Source organism: Cyprinus carpio, unplaced genomic scaffold, assembly GCF_018340385.1.
Source record: "Cyprinus carpio isolate SPL01 unplaced genomic scaffold, ASM1834038v1 S000006625, whole genome shotgun sequence".
Lineage (NCBI taxonomy): Eukaryota > Metazoa > Chordata > Actinopteri > Cypriniformes > Cyprinidae > Cyprinus > Cyprinus carpio.
The window spans coordinates 962,720-983,075 of NW_024879257.1; the positions used below are offsets into that span (position 1 = coordinate 962,720).

The 20,356-nt window shown below is 37.1% G+C and overlaps 2 pseudogenes; both read right to left on the reverse strand.

The window, feature by feature from the left end:
* Window positions 1-8,820: 8,820 nt before the first annotated feature.
* Window positions 8,821-9,889, reverse strand: LOC122144254 (annotated as a pseudogene).
* A 7,766-nt stretch (window positions 9,890-17,655) lies between these two features.
* LOC122144234 lies at window positions 17,656-20,346 on the reverse strand (annotated as a pseudogene).
* Window positions 20,347-20,356: the final 10 nt, after the last annotated feature.

The following is a 20,356-nucleotide window of genomic DNA, read 5'->3' on the forward strand; positions in this document are numbered from 1 at the left end:
TAAATTTTTTTTGTGGTTTTAAATTTTAGGTCAGTTTGTATTTTTTAGTGAACCAACAAATCACTCCTGGTGTATAAAAATCAAGCCATGGTACGCAAACACTACATATATAAATTTATAATATAAGTTTTCATAATTAATATATATTATCCTATTATTTGACAACAATTCTTTTTTCTATTTTACTTCCAATGACTATCCTGGTATTCATATCCAGAGTGTGATAGGATGCCGTTACGAATAAGACTTTAGAACAACATGTTCACGCATTTCTTTCAGGAATTTACGTTATAGTTTTTTGTATGTAGTGAGCTCTCTTCCCGGCTGTTTCCTGCGGTTTTGGGTCTGTTTCGTGTATGGATAAGACGGGCACCATCAATAAATGGTGTGCCGCGCGTGACCACGAGTAACTGGTCCTTGGGACAGAGCAAGGCTTCCTCTTCGTGACCGGTTTTCTGGCTGTGGTGGCACCGCTGAGGCAACGTCTGAACACCGTTGGTCAGTGGCCTGTGGCCAAGCATTGCCAGAGGTTTGGATAAACCAGCGACACAAAACGTTGACACTTCGGTACCATTTCATATGTGAGGCAGCCTTTGGGGCATTATGTTCCATACCTACAAACTTTTCCGAAATTCCCGGGTCCGGGTCTGATTGAAACCATCTGTCTTAACTAAATTACAACTGCTCTTAGGTTGTTTGAAGGAGGTTTCTAAATGGGTTTTTTCTGCTTCTAAATCTGTCTCTCTGTAGAGTTTGTGCATAGAACTCTGGGCTTATACTTCCATGACTTCCAGGCTGTTCCCCTGGCTGTGGAGATCAGCCTGTAAAGTCTCCAGCCATTGAGAATCTGCTGCAGAACAGCCCACAAGACCAGAAATAACATACATTCCCATGTCCATCAAACACCTTTTTTGTGTCGCCCTCGCAAGGAGCCCCCACAGAATGAGAGCATCCTATTGGTCAAGACCAGACACAAATTCAGGGGTCAGGTCAAGGTAAATGTGTTTTTGTTGCCCCCTACTTGAGTTTTGTTTTATTGCTCGGTGCTTAGTAAATCTCGTTTTTCCTTGAAAAGTTCCTTTCCCTAATCTTTATGAAAGCAGTTTTATTTTTTCCACATATAGGATTTCTTTTATTACTTTTCAATTTTTACTAACTAATAATTCTTAAAACACCCTACCAAGACTGTTTTCTTTGATGAGAATACAGTAAACAGGTACATTGTTATATTATTACACCTTACAAGCTTACTGATTTCTATTTAATAGATTTAATTGTAATCTCTTCCTATGATCGCAAAGATGAGTTTTCAAGCAGCTGTACTGCAGTTTTTATGTTACCTGGGGTTTTCCATGATATGTCCGCTATTCCTCATTTATTCCAAGTTAGTGTGCTCAGATTCCTTGACTGACTTAAACTCTAATTTATGAAGACAGAGATACATACAGATTTAGGTTTATGTGTTTTTTTTCAGAGAGCCCTTCATTACTCTGTGTTGATGGGAAACAGACAGTGGAGGATGAGAATGGGTTTTGGAGGTCCTCGCTGATGTTATGATGCCATGGCATCCATGATACTACAGGACAGACCGCCATAACGCTGTGGCCAAGCGTTGGTACGTTATGTTTTGTCCTAAAAGAATTTAAATATCAAAAAACTTGTTAGTGTATCTATTTTTTTTAAAGGTTTATTATCATACTTTTTTTTTTTTTTTTTTTCACACCTATCCACTGTCACACGATATGATATAATGTTAGTATAATGTCCTATTCTAGTTTTGGTTAGTATTTGTCAAACTAGTATTTTATATGTCAAGCTTTTTATTTCAAAAGATCAAGATCACCATTTTTCACTATACCAGTTCTCTGTCTTTTTCTGCTCTCCTGGCTTTTCTCCAGGTGTGCTGTGTGCTGTGTGGCTGCTGCTGGCCAGACACAGTAGAGGCAAGTCGGCTCTAGCTATTTCACACCCTGAGGCGGTGTTATGGGGATAGGAGTCTTTGCGATCCTGTGAGACACCAGACGCACAGCCTGGGCCAGCCGCCACACACAGGTGCATGTACATACAGCACAGCATGCACATTTTGCATTTTTGCCTACCATATAAAATAGTAAAAAAACAGGTTGCTAAGCTAGTATTGCAAGTTAGTCCATATAAATTCCATCACACTGACCAAGAAAGCTGCTTAGTTTAGAAAGTGGCTTTTCTATGAGCACTTTCAATATGTTTTTGCACTGCAAAAATTTTACACGTACATTTTACGGTTGTGTGGCTTTGAACAATTCGATATTTTAGGAATTTCACGTGAAGGCAAAAGTTTTTTTACAGAGCCCCGCACACAGCATTCAATCAAAAAATTGCTTAGTCTAAATCGTATGCCGGATTGCCTAATGCATTCCCACTCTTTGCTAAATCCATACCACTTGATTTATAAAGGCGAGAGAGCGAAAAATGGAATTATTATGCACAGATTTAGCTAATCCCGAGAAGACAAAATAATAATCGATGTAGATGTTTTTAGTAGGCTACCACACTCCAGAGGCGGGTAAATGCAGAAGTAGTGTGCCTGATTTATTTAATTTTTCTCTTGCATATCGCTGTAAGAGAAGGCTCCGTTACAAAAGATTTTCCTAGGGAGATTTCACAAAGTGCGTCCATTAATTTGCTGTATTGTCAAAAAATCATAGTTTAGAGATTTACTTTTTTGTAGATATAGCTTCATAAATCCTTCACACTGGCAACAGCTTTTTTTCACCAAGGAATTAGACCACAAAGTTACTAATAGAGAAAAATACAGCATCAGTTTGCATTTTATACACTCTTCGTTATACAGGTAGGCATAAAAGAGAGAGTGTTTGGAGTCTGCCCTCCCATAAAGTGGCAAAGAATCAGATTGCAGGAGCGAGGTCTAAGAGAGATTTGCAATGGTAGAAGCTGATGGAGTCAATAGATTCACCTGCTCTGCACATGCTGATCCTGAGGCATTGCCATAGGAGCCAGGTACAGATACTTAGCAATTGGAAGCAGCAGATGTATGTCCTTATCTGGGTGGGAGAGTTTATTTATCAGGAAAAAGGTATGATTCCTATAAAGAATAACAACAAAATAAAAAGTTCAGTCCTTCACATTAAATTATTTTTTGTGTTGATGCAGAATGGTTGTTACTGGATGGTGGCCAGTATGAGTTATCTAAAAGACGAAGGTGCAGAATCGGATAAAACTTTGTATTTGCTCTCGTTTACAACTTGATTGGCATCCCTATTTACAGCAGGTAAATAGAACCAACCATAGGTATGTACAAGTGTTTTTCTGACGCGGCGAGTACTGAGTGCATTCTGTAATGTATGGATGTGGTTTACTGGTTTGAGTCTGATTTTCAGGTGTGTTCATGCCGGTTGGGATGGTACTGCAGCCATGGATGGGCTCTGCTGCGATAGCCAGCTTCATCTGTCTCGGTGTGCTCTCTCTCTACTGCTGCGACTGTGGTGCACATACACTACACTGTGATAAAGTCTTCACATTCTACCTGCACACATCACTGAACACTTTATAGCCCAGTTTCAAAGCCAAGAGTATTGCGCATTTAGGAATCATAGGAGTCCTGACACAATGGCTTTAAACAGCAGGTAGGAAATTATACTGCCTTATAAGCTGCGCTGAATAATATGTTTTGTTAGGTAACCTAAAATGTGCATAATGTGGTAACATCTGAAAGTTTTTTTTTATTATTGAATTTTTTTTTTAATCTTTTTGCATCAGTTGTTAGCTTAACTACGGAAGAGGATTAGGGCCAAGCAATAATAAAAAAAATAAATAAAACCATCTCGAGATTAAAATCATTATGTGCGAGATTAAACTATGGATAAATTCGAGAAAAAATTGAAATACAATCTTGAGAATAAACTCATTGTTAATTTCGAGAATAAAGTCGTTGTGTTTCGAGAAAAAAGCTTCGTTAAATTTTGAAAAAAGAAGTCGAAATACAATCTTGAGAATAAACTCATTAAATTTCGAGAATAAAGTCGTTGTGTTTCGAGAAAAAAACTCGTTAAATTTCGAGAAAAAAACTCGTTAAAATTTCGAGAAAAATAGTCAAATTAATCGTGAGAATAAACTCATTTAATTTCGAGAATAAAGTCGTTGTGTTTCGAGAAAAAAAGTCGAAATGAAATGTAGAGAATAACGCATTTGATCGGTATTGCATAGCTATATCTTTCGGTAACAAAGTACATAAACTATAGCTAATTATGACACAATAATAATTAGCACACAAACTTTAAAGAGTGAATTTGCAAGCTGCTAGAATCTTTTTAGAAGAAAAAAAGAAATCGAGCCGAATTTGCCGCGATGTAGGCTACTCGCTTTGTACAACATGAAATGACAACCAGGAGGACAAATGCAGGTTATCCGCTGGCTTCACCCAAATGCACTCTGGCATGTTGGACAGCTATGATAAATTAAAAACCATACGGCATTGCCATTAATGGCGTTAATATGTAATGAGTTTATTCTCAAGATTGTATTTCAATTTTTTCTTCTCCGAAATTTAATGAAGTTTTTTTCTCAAAACACAACGACTTTATTCTCGAGCATTTCATGAGTTTATTCTCAAGATTATATTCATTTTTCTCAAAATTTAGAGTTTAATCCTTGAGAAACCTAGCACGACTTTATTCTCGATATTTAATGAGTTTATTCTCAAGATTGTATTCGACTTTTTTTTCTCGAGAATTTAACGGTTTAATCTCGCAATATAATGACTTTAATCTCGAGATGGTTTTATTTTTTTATTATTGCTTGGCCCTAATCCTCTTCCGTAGCTTAACAGCATGCTAACACCCGTCTATTTTCCACCTTATTTTTAAACACAAAAGTGAGCACGATATTTTGAACTTGATTTTAATGTAAAAGTGAGTGTGTCAGCCACTTAGTTGTTTTAGCTGTACAAGATCAGTCTGTTATGCTGGTTGATTTTTGCAAACTGGTGACCGTTATCATATTTTAATTTAGTATTGTAGTCATGAATGCACTGGGTTGTAGTGGAAACAGTTTTACCATATACTTCACTTAATTCTTCTAGCTATTTACATAAAAGTGATTTCAGAATCAGTGCTTGCTTGAATTGAAGCAGCAGATATTGTCCTTACTCTGGTGAGAGAGTTTATTTATCAGGGAAAAAAAAGGTGTGATTCTATAAAATAACAACAAAATAAAAGTTCAGTCCTTCATTAAGTGTTTTTGTTGATGCAGAATGATTTACTGGATGTAGTGGCCAGTATCGAGGTTGTCTAAAAAGACAGTGCACCCAGAGAATCGGATAAACTTTGTATTTTGCTCGTTTACAACTTGATTGGCATCCCTGTGCAGCAGGTAAACAGAACCAACCACTTAAGGTATTACAAGTGTTTTCTGACACGGCGAGTACTGAGTGCATTCTGCCAATGTATGGATGTGGTTTACTGGTTTTGAGTCTGATTTTGGAGTGTGTTCATGCGGTTGGGATGGTACTGCAGCCATGGATGGGCTCTGCTGCGATGGCAGCTTCATCTGTCTCAGTTGTGCTCTCCTCTCTACTGCTGGAGCTGTGAGTGCACATACACTACACTGTGACCAAAGTCTTCACATTCTACCTGCACACATCACTAGACACTTTATAGCCCTGTTTCAGCCAAGAGTATTGCCATTTAGGCATCATGGGAGTGCTGACACAATGGATGTTTTAAACAGCAGGCAGGAAATTATATACTGCCTTATAAGCTCGCTGAATAATATGTTTTTGTTAGAGTAACCTAAAATGTGCATAATGTGAAGCAACATCTGAAAGTTTTTTCTTTTTCTGAGTGGCGAGTTTAAGAAGGCGTAAAGTTGCGCGGCGCCACCTTGTGTACTGGGGTATTTCTGTTTTACATTAAAATGCATCTAATGTCAGGGCATGAATTTGCATGTTCACTCGACTTATAGATCAGCGAAAATAAGCAGGTGTGAACACAAAAAAGCGCCGATATTAGATCCGGTGTGTCACTGACCCCTTAAGGTTTATTGCCAAGTACTGTTTGTATACATGCGAGGAATTTGTCTTGGGTCTTTCACGTAGTGTACACTAATTAAAATACATAGAATTATGACATAAGGATACTGTCATGGAGGATAGTTGCCCATATTCCACTCAGTGGGCTTTGAAACAAGAGCTCTTCATTTTCTTGTCGCCTTCCCATGCGAGTGCTTAGACACTCTGTAAATATCTTTCCATCTCTCTCACCAGCTACAAAGAAGACGTCAGCAGAAGATGCTGAGTCCAGAGCTCCAGAATCTATTAGGCTCAGCCTGAGTCCGATCTCAGGTCCAGCACCACTCGTAGGACTGGAGAAAACCGATGGCTGTAGCCCCTCTCTCTCATTCCTCCGGAGCTTGGACAGACACAGACGGAGCCACCATTCAGGCTCACAGGCTCCTCCTCCCCTGAAATCAAACTCCTCCCACCCCTCCATAACACAAAACCACACAGCACCTCAGGGAAGAACATTGTGTAAGCAACTGGCAATGAGCAGCCTTAATGACAATATGGAAATATTTTATCATGGAACGACGATTCTAGGGAATACAATTTTATAAGTGTTCAATTTTTTATATAATTTTTACAATGATAGATTTTATCAAGAATTTTGCATGAGGGTGAAAGATTTCCCTGACACAGATTCAAGAAAGAGGTTCATGTTGATTCACTGGGATTTTTGCTAACACCAATTTTACCTTTTAAAAAGTTGATTTGGAGAATAAATGGATGGATGGATGGATCTCTTTGTAGGTAGATTTGGCATAACAGGTAGCAGTAATGTTAAACAGTTTACAGATGGAAAGGATATGGCTGGATTGTATGGAATGCCACATGTTAAACAGTTTGATAAGTAGGCTTTGTAGAAAATAATTGATTTGACTTTGAAAATTATTGATTTGACAGTAGATTCATAGTGGATTCATACAATTATCTGACAGTTTGCTTCCAGATTACATTTAAGGATAAAAGATGTGTTGGAATAAATATAGAGGCACCTTTACAGTGACACTTTTATTTTAGAAAAACTGGATATGTTTATTAAATATACAGTTAACAGTGTAAAACGAGCCTGTCCATGAGTTTTCAGATACAAAATAAAGTGCATGGTCCCAGCATGGCCTTGTCATGTGCTATATGTAATTTGTGATACATCATTAAAATATGTATATTGAGAGATGTAATCCCATCCTGTTTCATTCATCCATCAGCATGTAAAGATGGTCATCAAAAATACAAAGTACCTACTATTTGTAAACATGACAAGTTAATATTTTTTTGTCGTGCTAGTGATGTTATGGGGGTTACAGTATGCTTGGATGATTGGTTTAAGCATGTTTCTCTGATTTAGCCAAATCGCTTGAAGTATTTTGCATAGCTCCTTATGTTAAAGAGGTCATTGTGAGCAATTAAATATTCATTTTTTTTTTCAATAATATGTTAATCCTACTATGAAAATGTACTGTAACTTTCAGAACTATTTAATTAATGATAAATGACAGATTGGAAAATAGTCACAAATTAAATTTTGGGTGCAAAACCTCTACGGGAAAAAAAGTAAATGAAGTAAATAATTACAGAATTAATAGCATAAAAAATAACATAATAAAATATACAATTTAAATAATTGTAAAAAAAAAAAAATATACACAACCCCCACCTTTACAAAAAAATGAGCACTGCACTCAAAATTAAATTGTGTATGCCATCTATTTTTGCATCCTTTATTTAATTGTAAACTAAAAAAGCTAAATAATATTCCTACCCTCGGTTATAAAACTGAGCTCTACTGCTTTGCAAAGGCTTGAACTACACATAAATATGCATTCTCATGGGTTATTCTAGTTATCATTCATTTTAAGTGATATACAGAATAAATGTAGTTTATGCCACAGTCATATCACCCTGCAACCCAAGACTGGTTGCCCATTGAAGCTAAGCAGGGTTGAGCCTGGTCAGTACCCGGATTGGAGACCTCCTGGGAAAACTAGGTTGCTGCTGGAAGAGGTGTTAGTGAGGCCAGCAGGGGGGATTCACCCTGTGGTCTGTGTGGGGTCCTAATGCCCCAGTATAGTGACGGGGACACTATACTGTCAAAAAGCAACGATTTCGGATGAGACGCTTAAACTGAGGTCCTGACTCCCTGTGGTCATTAAAAATCCCATGGCACTTCTCCAAGTAAGAGTAGGTGTGTAACCCCAGTGTCCTGGCCAAATTGCCACCACTGGTCCTTGTCAATCATGGCCTCCTAATAATCCCCATCCACTTGATTGGCTCTATGACTCTCTCTCCTCTCCACATAGCTGGTGTGTGGTGAGCGGTACTGGCACTGCTGTACTGTGGCTGCCATCTCATCATCCAGGTGGATGCTGCACACTGGTGGTGGCTGAGGAGGGATCCCTCCACATGATAGTAAATCGATTTATAGCGATACACAAAAAACGCTATATAAATGCATCATTCACTCATTCATTCATTTATGACAGCCATTTGGGATAGTAACTAATGCACTGCTACTTCTCACAATACTGTGTTCATGTGAAAGTTGCTATTATTTATATAAAGCATTTCACAGCGGCCTGGTACATGAATAATGGTACATATGCAAAGGCCAAAAACATCCAGTTTATAACCATTGCAAATACCTTGTGAATCCAGTTTGAACCTGCACATATTGCTCTACAGACTGACATCAGTTTCATGAGTGTAGTCTGTGTTGCAAGTAACAGACTGTATTGCTGTATAAGACCAGGAGGGTCACAAAACAGTCCTGTTAATACCAATACATAACCATATTTTCATTATCACATATAAGCAAAAACGCTAGCATTTGAGATGTTTCTTGTTGGACATATCATTCCATATTCTCAGTATCTCCTCAGGTGAGATCTGATGTACAGTCAAAGACTTTTCGGTAGCGGCAGAGACTGTAGGTCATTTTCCAGTGATTGAATCCACCGTTCTGGAAAGGCTGAATGCCTAGTTCCGCAGGCACAGTCCCACATACACATCCTCCAGATGTAGGAGTCTTGTATGGAGGGAGGTCTTATAAACCAGCTCTGCAATGTCTCCAGAGAAGACGTATCCAGTGCCAGAGCAAAAGGGTGGGTACCTGCTATCAGGGTAGAGCTCTCTGGACATGAACCACTTGCTGTGAACGCCAAACGATGGGTCCTCCGTTTATCACATGACCTGTGAAAAAGCGTCCGCCTTGGTTTGGAGTTGGGCCTCAGAAGGTTAAACACTAAATTGTCCATGTTGACAAAAAATATCACTGTCTGTTTTCATGACGTATCTGCGCATGGGGGCAGAACGAGGACACCCATCGCAGATGCCCATGAGAGTCTTCAGGGTCAAATTCTGTGGTAGGAATCCACAAAGTCCTCGACTAGGATGTCATGGAAGATTATGGCTCTCTTGTTCCACCATCTGGTTGAGGAACGGTTCAGTGCTGCTACCCCAAGAAGGAACAGCGCCAGTCAAATGCTTTCGCCGACGTCGCCAAATGTGTTTTCATCTCCCCATGTCTCCCGGATTGCCTGGCGGGCATCAAACTCCTTGTGGTTGGTGCTTATGAGGAGAACAAGAAAGGGTGTTGTTCTTTCACATTTGTTGGGCTCATTGATGAGGAACTTGAAATTGTGTGGGTCAGAGTATGCGTTCGGATATTACTAAACGTGTCGTTCTTCGAGAGCCTCGGCAGCGGCTTGGCGGGGGGGTGAAGGTTATCTGACCCACATAGGTGCTTGGGGCCGAGAGCCACTGAAATACCACAGCGCATCTTGCCCAGCAGACCACAGTCAGTAAATACAGGCATGACACCTTTGACATGGCCATCTCGTCAGTGGCTAGATCACCTGTCAATCACACGCGCTCTCAGCCCACAGGGCCAATTACGTGTAATTATTTGGAAAGCATCACTCAACTGAGCACAAACCATCTATCTTTTTGATGTCAGTGCTGGTTTAGTTTTGTTCAGAAGCATTCTTTCTAGAAACACAGAACATTACTTACTATTTTCACTAAAGGACCAATTGCTACCAATAATCTCGTTTTTTTTTTTTTTTTCCTTTTTTTTAAAGATATCAATATTCTTTCATATGGAGTTATAGAAAAAGGACTAAGAAGGGAGTTCTCTTTACTCATATTCACATTCTAGATCAATGGTTCGCAACCCAGGGGCGCGGAGAGCCACAGGGCCCCACAAAACTTCAAAGGGGGCCACACAGGATGACTTAAAAATTATTCAGGTTGAATATATGATTATTTATTCAACTGATAATAATAATAATATTATTAATAAATTAAAACTTTAATAAAATGCTTAAAATACATAACATCAAGAAATCTTCCCCCTCTCGTTTACTACTTCTGCTTGTTTCCCAATTTATGTTTATAAAACGATTAAAAACAAGCACTCTTTGTCATAATTAAAGCAGAAATATCCTACCTTAGGCATTGAAAACTGTGTTGGACAATGAGAAGCTTCTGAATCAAAATAGTTAAGAACCACTGCCCCCTTCTGTTTCTAGAAGGTTCTACACTCTTCCAATTGTGCTGAGATTTGCATCCACTTTCCAATGATTGACCTTCCATCGCAGTGGGTCATCACTGCACGTTGCGTCTGTTTAACATCATTAATAAAACATATAGGGTGGAGTAGATAGAGTTCAAGTGTTGCAGGATGTCTCTTTGTCTGTAGGTCACAGAAAGCCGAGATGTGCTCTTTGCATATGAAGGTGTTTGTTTTCTTTCCACTTTTAGGCTGTATGTGAGTCTAAAATAGAAAAAGAGAAAAATGTAAATGTATCTGAATGTTGTATGTATTGTAACACACACATATACTGTACTGATCACATGATCATCATTCTATATCCAGCCCTCACAGCATAATATATTATTATTATTCATTCATAAATGAAGAATTAAAAGCTAAGAATACTATTACAGAATAACAAAATCCCCCACAAATTTAAAATACACATAAACAGAAGGTGTTATGGGTGGGATTGTAAACTAAAGGCAGACCTGGTGAAAAGATCTATCTGTCTCTATTATAAAATAGCACTTCAGTAGAATTTTGGCACCTGAAGACACAAAAGACGATAAACAAAGATCAGCAGCAATTGTCTGGGAAGGATTCCAACAGCAGAGCCAGAGGCGATTTATGGCCCCCTCAGCTCCCTCAGAAACTCCCTTGGGAGAGAAAAGTGACTCATCCCTTTTTTCTGGCCTTTTGGTATTGTTTCTATGAACCTGAAGTCAATAGTCTTCAACACCTTCAACATCTTCAAGACCAGACATAATTTGCCACACCACTGTTATCTTAATATAACTTTTTAAATAACATTTTTTATATTTTCATATTTCATATTTTAATTTTAGTTAAAACTTCAGCCATTTAAAACATAGTTTTTGTTAAGCTTTAGTTATTTTAGTAAACTAAACGAAAATGAGAAATGCTACTGTACCTTGGCAACTAGCTGAAATAAGTATACATTTATTTATTTATTTATTTAAGATGATGTTTATTATATTTAAAGTAATGAAAATGTACACACACACACACACACACACACACACACACACACACACACACACACACACACACACACACACACACACACACACACACACACACACACACACAATGATTTACCCCTGTTGAAACAGCATGGTTTTTGTGATGAAATACATTAAAATTAAATTATATCAGACCTTTTCCACCTTTAATGTGAGAATGACTTCCTAAGCAATGCCACAGTATATTAAGATGTATAAAAACAGAAAACAGTTATTTCAAATTTTAATAATTTTTCAAAAAATGTTGTTACCACAAAAACTGTTTTACTATATTTTTGTTCAAAGACATGCAGACTTGGTGAAGAGACTTCTTGTACTGTTTATGTACTGTATAAGAACAGCATTTATTCAAAACAGAAATCTTTTGTAACAACATTTTAGCAATTTAACATATCCTTGCTGAATAAGAGTACTAACGTCTTTCGAGAAAAAAAAGAAAAAAGAAAACATACTGATCCCAAGCTTTAGAACAGTATTGTATATTGTTACAAAAGATTTTTACTTTTTAATTAAAGCCCTTCTTTCTAACTTTTTTCCTACCAAAGAAGAGAGTCTCCACTATACAAACACAATCTATTCTTTATCTTGATTTACCCATCTTTGCTTCAGATCAACACCAGCCTCCCTTTCCTTTCCTTTAAAAGGTCAGATACATGGAAATACTGCAAGTGCCACAGTATTGAAGCTAAAGAACAACCTCTGCAGTCACACACATTTGATTTTTACCTAGCCTAAAATTTTAGTTAGTGTGTTTTATGCATGATCACACACACATACAAACTTTTTACTCTTTTCAGTTTTGTCAGTCACAGTCATATGTAACCACCATCTTGTTGCTCAGTCTTTCATTTGATAATTATGTATCCAAGTGATGGCACCATTTTGCTTTTAAGAATACAGCATTTGTCTTCAGTTGCTGTGGGATCCTCTGCTGTTGCCATGGGTTATCCAGTCAAACTGTTCTGAGTGCAGTGATTAACCTTCAGCATTGTACTTGGACAAAATGAAATGGAGCATCACTTTTATGAATCTGTGTGTGTGTGTGTCTGTCTCTGTCTCTCTCTCTCTTTCTCTAACAATAAATTTGCATATGCATAAAATTGTTTCTGGGTCATTAACCTAAAAAAAAATCTATCCAGGATTGTTTTATGGCTTCTAAGACCACAGTATATCCTTATTTACTGTTCATTTCTCTCTCCTTATTTACTGTTCATTTGTTTTTTCTCAGACAGATGCAGCTGAAACATTAACATTCTATTTGTGGATTTAACATTATTAGATGGCCTAAAGCAAAAGAGCTGTAAAAAATTCTAAAATCTTTAGAGCTCCATATATTACATTTTCATAATCCATTTGAAAATATATTACATACTATTGCGAATAAATCTGTATGAGTTATTTAATTTACAAGTGTATGTTTGTAAATTTATACAGATCCACTTTTCTTGTTTTTTTTTTTTTTTTTTCACAAACTTACACATAAAGGCCTACCAAAAATAATTACTGGGTTGTTTTTTTCTAATTTTTTTTTTTTTTTTTGTTTTAGTTTCTGGGTTGGCAGATGACTTCATATAACTATTCTAATACAACTATAGAACTTGCACAGTGGCATTCAGATACTTCATGCTATTTAGCAAATAAACAGTGGACAGCTCAGCTGATAATACTGGATGGATGGGGATTATTGGTTTTAGGCTCTGGCAGATGGAATACTAATTAGATTCACCATCCGAGATCCAGCGCAGTTCTCAGAGAGTTCAGACGAGAGAAATAGAGAAATCATACTGGTTGGGTACCTACCTATCATAGTCGGCTTCCACTGGACCATTTACCTTGTGTCACTAACCTTAATATTAGCTTGTTATTGTACATTTTGCTATAAGAACTGGCATAACAATGTGTTCAACTCACCCCTGTTGCTTGTGCTTGTGTTCATTGTCAGTAAATATACTGTATATCTTATCATATTATATTATGAAAAAAAAAAAAACTTGAGAAGCAAAATTGCATAATATAATTTTTTTTCATATATGTTTATTTTTCTTACTTCAAAATTAATTTTAATATACTGTATATCTTATGATAAAAAAAATAATATGATGAAAATTTGCTATTTAAATGAGGAAAAAAAAAATGAACATTAAACAACTCAGGTCATGGTCAATGTTGTCTAGCTCTCTTCTCTGTTTTTGACTGACCTCAATCTGTAATGAATAAAAGTTAAATAACGTCCTGCCAGAGAGTCTAAACCAATATCTCGGTTCAATGGCTCTGCATATTTGTCATGTGGTATAAGTTGTGTTTGCTAACGTTTAAGGCTTTCCATGTGATTTTCTGATCAATAAACAAATGGCTGGCACTGCGTTCTCTCACTAATGATAAATCTTGAGGCAGTTGTGTGTATGTATGATCTTCCTAGCCAACTGCTTCATCTCCAAGGGGACTGTCATGTTTTTTTAAACATTGGCTCATTATTCGTTTGCATCAAAAAATAAAAACAAACAGCAAATATATATATTACACAATTATAGAAATTAAAACCCTAAATCTATAAACCCTTTTTAAAATATGCTTGTTTGTTTCAAATCAAAAAGATGTTTCTTTCCAGGATTATTCATTTCTGTTAATGAGTTGGAATTGAATTGATTTGGTCATGGCGCCCACAGGGATGTTTAATTGTAACAGAACCTGTAAAAAAAAAAAAATAAAAAATGGAAAGGAAACAACACATACAAAAACCCCCCCCAATGTCAGTTTAGTTTGAAAATCTCCACATTCACACATCTATATTTTCCCAAAGGTTTAACAGTTTAAATTTTAAATCAGTGATAAATGATGAAACAGAAACTAAGGACAAACCTTTCATGGTCAGACCCCTGTCTCATTCAGTCCTCACATATCTGATTAAATGTGTTTTTACATTTGTGGTAAGCCTGTTGGGTTCTATCTAATAACTGCTTTGATATAAAACAGAACTGTTTCTAATGCCCTACAGAAATTAAGAACACTCTTCCACTATTTTAATATTTATGTGGAGTAAACAGATGTTTTTTTGTTTAAACAAGAAAATGTGATTGGTATGCAAGGGGGTTTGTTCTTCCCTCAGCTCTTAGAAAGCCTGCTCTCACTTACAACAGAAATCACACGACAACACACACACACACACACACACACACTCTAATACAATCACATTATATTACCAGCACTGCACGGTTAAACTCATTTCTCAGAAACGAAAAACCGTCATCGGTGAGGAGCAAAGTAATATGAATTGGAATGTATACAGTTACTTCTCCACTTCAAAGTAACTATGAAATATCAGTGATTACGAGAACAAAAACACACTGATGAACTATTCTATACTGTACAACGTCAATAAGCGGATGTGCTGCGGTCAACATGGAGAAAGCCTAATTTTGAAGTACACCAAAATACTCAATAAATGCATGCATTCACATCACTGTGCTATACTGTAGATGTTGCGAATCATAACAAGAACTTAGGAGCTTGTCAACAGACGTACAATATCCGGAGCCTCATGGATGAGAGCCACACGCTATTAAGGGTCATAACTATTTAATGTAGAAGTCAACGGGAGTAAAGCATATGCTCTCACAATATCCTAACAATAGCTTTTTTTTTACAGTACGAACGTTGTAAGTATCCTTAAAAGTTTTCTGATTATGCAAGGTGTAACACTGCCTAACTAAGCAGATTAATTAATTCCAAAAGAAGAAACCATAATCAAACCAGCATGTCAACCATCAAAATCATGACAAAAAATATAGCTGACGGTATTAAGAGGGTGCCAACAGCCTCATGTTTATGTTAATATGAAACAATCTCTCTTTCCACTGATTTTAATTAGTTAAAATTTTAGTAACAGACTTTGCTCGATGGTCAGCTCCACATGAGAGCCTTGTGTTTCAAAACTGCAAAACATGATGCCATAGCACTTTTTGTGTACATCTCCGCGAAGCTCACAAATAAAGTAGCTTAACATCATCAAAAAAAATTGAAAAATGTCCACAACAGCTTTTTCTTCACAGCATAAAAATGGCCACCAAATCATTGGTGTGTACTGTCTACAACAATAAACGAGTATAACTACTGGTCAATAATTTGTTTGTTCAATTTTTGTTGTTAAAACAGCTGAAAACATTCTTACGATTTGGAATGACAGTTTAAGGTGGAGTAAATGATGGCACAGACTTTCAAATTTTGGCCGTATGTGACAACCAATCCATTTAAGGTTCAAGCAAAAAACACATTTTTTTTACAACCATACTGTTCATGTTAATGGAATATGAAGGAAGACGATGAAGATGCCCATTATTTATCCACACATTTTAGGGACGGAAGTGGTAGAATTTTAGAAGATTGCTTTAGACCAAGGAATGACATCACGCAAATAATATCTTGCTGATCCACAGATATTTAAACACCAATAAGTCAAACACAACCATATAGCTGTTATTCATAAGAAGGGTGGCCATGAACTACTTAACGCAGTTAAAAAGAAACCAGTCTAACTAAAAGATTAAGCAGTAGCTAAATACTAACCTGATAAAATAACTTACTAGGTAACTTAAATAGGTAGCAGCAACAAACTGCATTAATTACTAGTAGGGAAGTGTATAGTTGGATATCAAAAACAGTGTCAGAACAAGCCAGTGACAGTGTTCTACAGCTAGTATTTAATTACTGCAATTAGTACTTGGTTACTAATAAATAGCTTACTAGTATTACCAGTCATCTTGAAATTGCATGCAAAGAGATTTACATAACAATTACATTTTAAAGAACAAATGTTTAAAAAATTGCCATAGTTGAACTTTATATTATAAACATTTATAGGCTATATTAGCCAATGTTATAGCGTGTTACACAGTTTTATAGGTACAGATGTAAATGCTTGGTCTCGCTGGCCATACATAATGATCCAAACATATACACAAAGAATGCTTGTCAAGGTCTCATCGCTCCTTGTACCCCAAAACCCGAACATAACATCACATGACTCTTTTTTGTAGCGCTGCTCCTGTCACACTTAAAGAATAGGACGCTCTACAAAACGCAGATGCAGGGACACACTAGGTTGATCTACAACGTGGGAAGTGCATAGCGAAACCTAACCGTTTCGGTTTCAGATTCTCTGCAATTGGTGAAATCCCTGCCACAGTTTCCGATGCCCAGTGTATTGACCAAGCGGTTCGTGAATCGATAATGGTTGTGAGAGGTGGTGCGCTGGCGGCGCGTTATATGAGCGCTGTCCAATCAGCAGCCCCGCCCGCAGAGGGGCGAATCAGTGCGTAAGCTACCCTTACTGCTCACTGGACCAACCCTACAGTACCCCAATCTCACTTCAATACTGACAAACCTCTCTCGTACAAAGCACAGGTCACGATTACGCCTGCTTTAGATAAGGCAAGTCTGATAACTGCAATACAGAGTATTGGACTTGTAGTTTACATATTGCATTTATTTATAAAAAATATAAAATTGTCTAATATATTAAAATAGTACTAATGCTACATACACAATTACTGCCGGTTTTTTATTATTATTTTATGTAATTATTGTCAATTGGTGTGATGATTGCTTTGATTCTGACATGAATTCTCTGCAGTTTCTAAAACATAATTGGTAAAGGAGTAAATTCATTAGGCTAACTCATCCACAAATGTAATTGGGGTACAATTGAGGTACATAACTGTATGACTTTTTTCAAAAATGTAGTAAAAAAGAAGAGAGGTCAGGTGGCAATGTATTTGATACACTAAGTAAAACTAACAGAATAGGCTAGACAAAAAAGCAACTTATTAAGTAAAATAACTAATTACATTTACTCAAAATACTTTATACTACTGAAAGCTTGCCAAAACAGTAACTAATGAGGTGTTAGTTATAAAGTGTTATCTTAACAAACATTAAATTCCGATTGCTACATGAAATTATGGGTAGGTTTTCAACTAATTTATAAATAAACTTTATAAATAAACGTTTTTGGCATTTTTTTTCTGTTTTTTTTTCTTTCATATGAAAAAGTTACAGAATCATGATGTGATGAAACAACAAAAGATAAAACGGATAATTCCAGAAAGCAAATTAGTTATTTTATTCATTGTCAATGCCATAGCAGTATAAATAGAAACAATTCGTTCTAACCACCTTTAAGGGACAAGACATTCTGTCGATGAATTCTATCAAACACAAAAGCAGAGATAACCCTTATGAATGTTTCTAGAAAGAAGGTAAAAAGAGTATACTGCAAACTTGCAGGTCAACTTGGGGAAAACAGACACAGGCCAAAGATACAGAATTCTGAATTTAAATGTTTACAGCAAAAAAAAAAAAACACAAAAAAAACACTATCGTTCAGATATCCTTCCACCAATTTATCTTGCACACAAGGTGCTTTAAATAAAAGCTTTTTAAAAAGGCTTTTTCCCAAAAGATTGTGTTTAAATGTGGCTGGTCTGCCTGCGGGAGTGAGTAATTAAAATTCAATACGAGCATGCTAACATTTCTCTCTCTCCATGAACAAGAGCTTCTTTGATGTGTTCTCAAGAGGATGTTGACTGAAGCTTTGATTGTGTATAAATGAGTGTAATGGCAGATTCAACAGTGTTAACTATTACTTTTTCATCAGTCATCATCATCATCAAGTATCGTTTTTCTGTTTTAATTTGTTTATCCTATAACGGACAAGAAGTCATTTTCCATCCTGGCCAGAGGGCTGCTGGCTTCACTCAGCACCCAGCCATTCTTTGGTGTCATTTTTAATCGACGTATTCTTACCTCATTTCCGCCCTCAGTGGTTGTATGGCCCGTTTCCACCTTTTGATTCTATTCCAAAATCCGAAAGAAGGTCATCCAGCTGAGATGAAGCTGATTCCTTGCTTACGGATGTATCCTTTAAATTCAGGAAACCAAACTATTTGAACTGGTCATCAAAAACCTGAAATATGTCATCTAAGAAACGTGAGGCACTAAACTTTGGGTTGTCAATCTGACTCAGTGCAAACCAGTGTTTTTGAGTTTTGGGGTGTTTCTTGTTCTCTGCCTCTTTTATGTCAGGTGAGTATTGGGCACGTGATGAGACAAGAGCTGGTCATCTTGGGAGCTGTTGGCAATCTGTCAGAAGCCATCATCTCACTGTTGATACTCTTCTTTAAATGGTTTCATGAGCAAGGAAGCCGGAAGTGACCCTGAGGAGCCAGTTCCAGCAGCTCCTGGTTCTTCTTTCCTTTCATCACTATTCCTGCCAAACTGGGCCTTGTTGTCCAATATTAGTGCTGTTGCCTGTTGTTGTTAGTTCTTGTTGTTGTTTGCATTACACCATGTGTGCTGTTTGGGGACATTTGGTGATTTCAACCATCTATTCGCTGTCAACTTTTTACCTCTTCTCCCTTCATTTTATTTCACATTTGCACTTTCTTCTTTTCACTTCCTTAGTCCCATTTTCATATATGTTTGCATTGTGTCACTTTCTCTTCATTCTTAGATCCTTCTATTACTCCATTCTCCAACTCCTCCTCAAACTTTTTGACCATTTATCTCACTTCCTTCTGTTTTGCTCCAGTTGCTTGAGTTGTCTCATTATTTCTCTGCTTTCTCTGGTGGTCTGCTGGCTGCTTTTTTCATTGGAGGGCTCAGTGGCTTTGCCTGTCGATTCACTGGCATCCTCTCTCCCCCCTCAGCAGTGTTTCAGGTTTTGGTGTTGGCTCCTCTGTACTCTTGAGTTATTTTAGCATCTGTAGATGATTTGTCTGGCATATTTATGGGTGACATAAGCTCTCCACCAATTTCTTTAGGGACGTTTTTGTCTGCATGAGTGTTTTTCCACTGGTAATTTGGAGTTTGCCTCTTATTTACTGCTGGTTCATTATTCTCTTTACAAAAAGAACGAAAAGGTCTGATTCTACTTGAGGGGGCCAGACAGTTTTACTACCTTTATTTCACCCTCCACATTAATGACTTTTTTGGGGAAAATCGCTGAGGGGTGGCCACACGAACTGCCATTTTATTTTGCTGGTTTCTTAATGTCATCATTCATCTTTTTCTTGAGTCATCCTCTCTGTGGTGTTGGGGTCATTTTCTTGTGGACTGTGAGTTACTTGTGAACATTAAAATTGAACAGGAGGTTTGGTTTTTCATGTTTTATTTGTCCTCTGATGAGTTTTGTTCTGATTCTTTGTACTCCAAAGTTTCTTTGTGGGGTTTTTCTCCAAACCCTTCATCATAGTTGCCTTTAGACTTGAAAAAGTTGCTTGTAGTGTGGCTTGCAGTACATTTCGTCCATGGAGAGAAGCATAATGAGTTTCCAAGACTGAAGTAGAGAGAAAAGCACAAATATGAGATACATCAGCCATACCCAAATATCAGATTTGCAACATATCTGATATAAACTGCAGATGGCTATATAATGTATCTTCTTACCTCGTTACAGACAAGAACAGCTCACATACTCATGAACTGTAACACCCAAATCAAATAAACCTGCATGGAATTATGATGCCTATCAACTTTTCAGCATTCTCCATCTTATTTCACACTGTAACAAATTAAAATGTGTGAAAACATATAGGATTCATGTAAAAAGAAGCCTCTACCCTTAGCTGGCTGCAAACAGTGAGTGGGCACATCTCAAAACAGCTTTTATGGAAGTTTTGCTTGTCTGCTATGAGAGACTCCATGGGATACACCCTCTTCCGAACA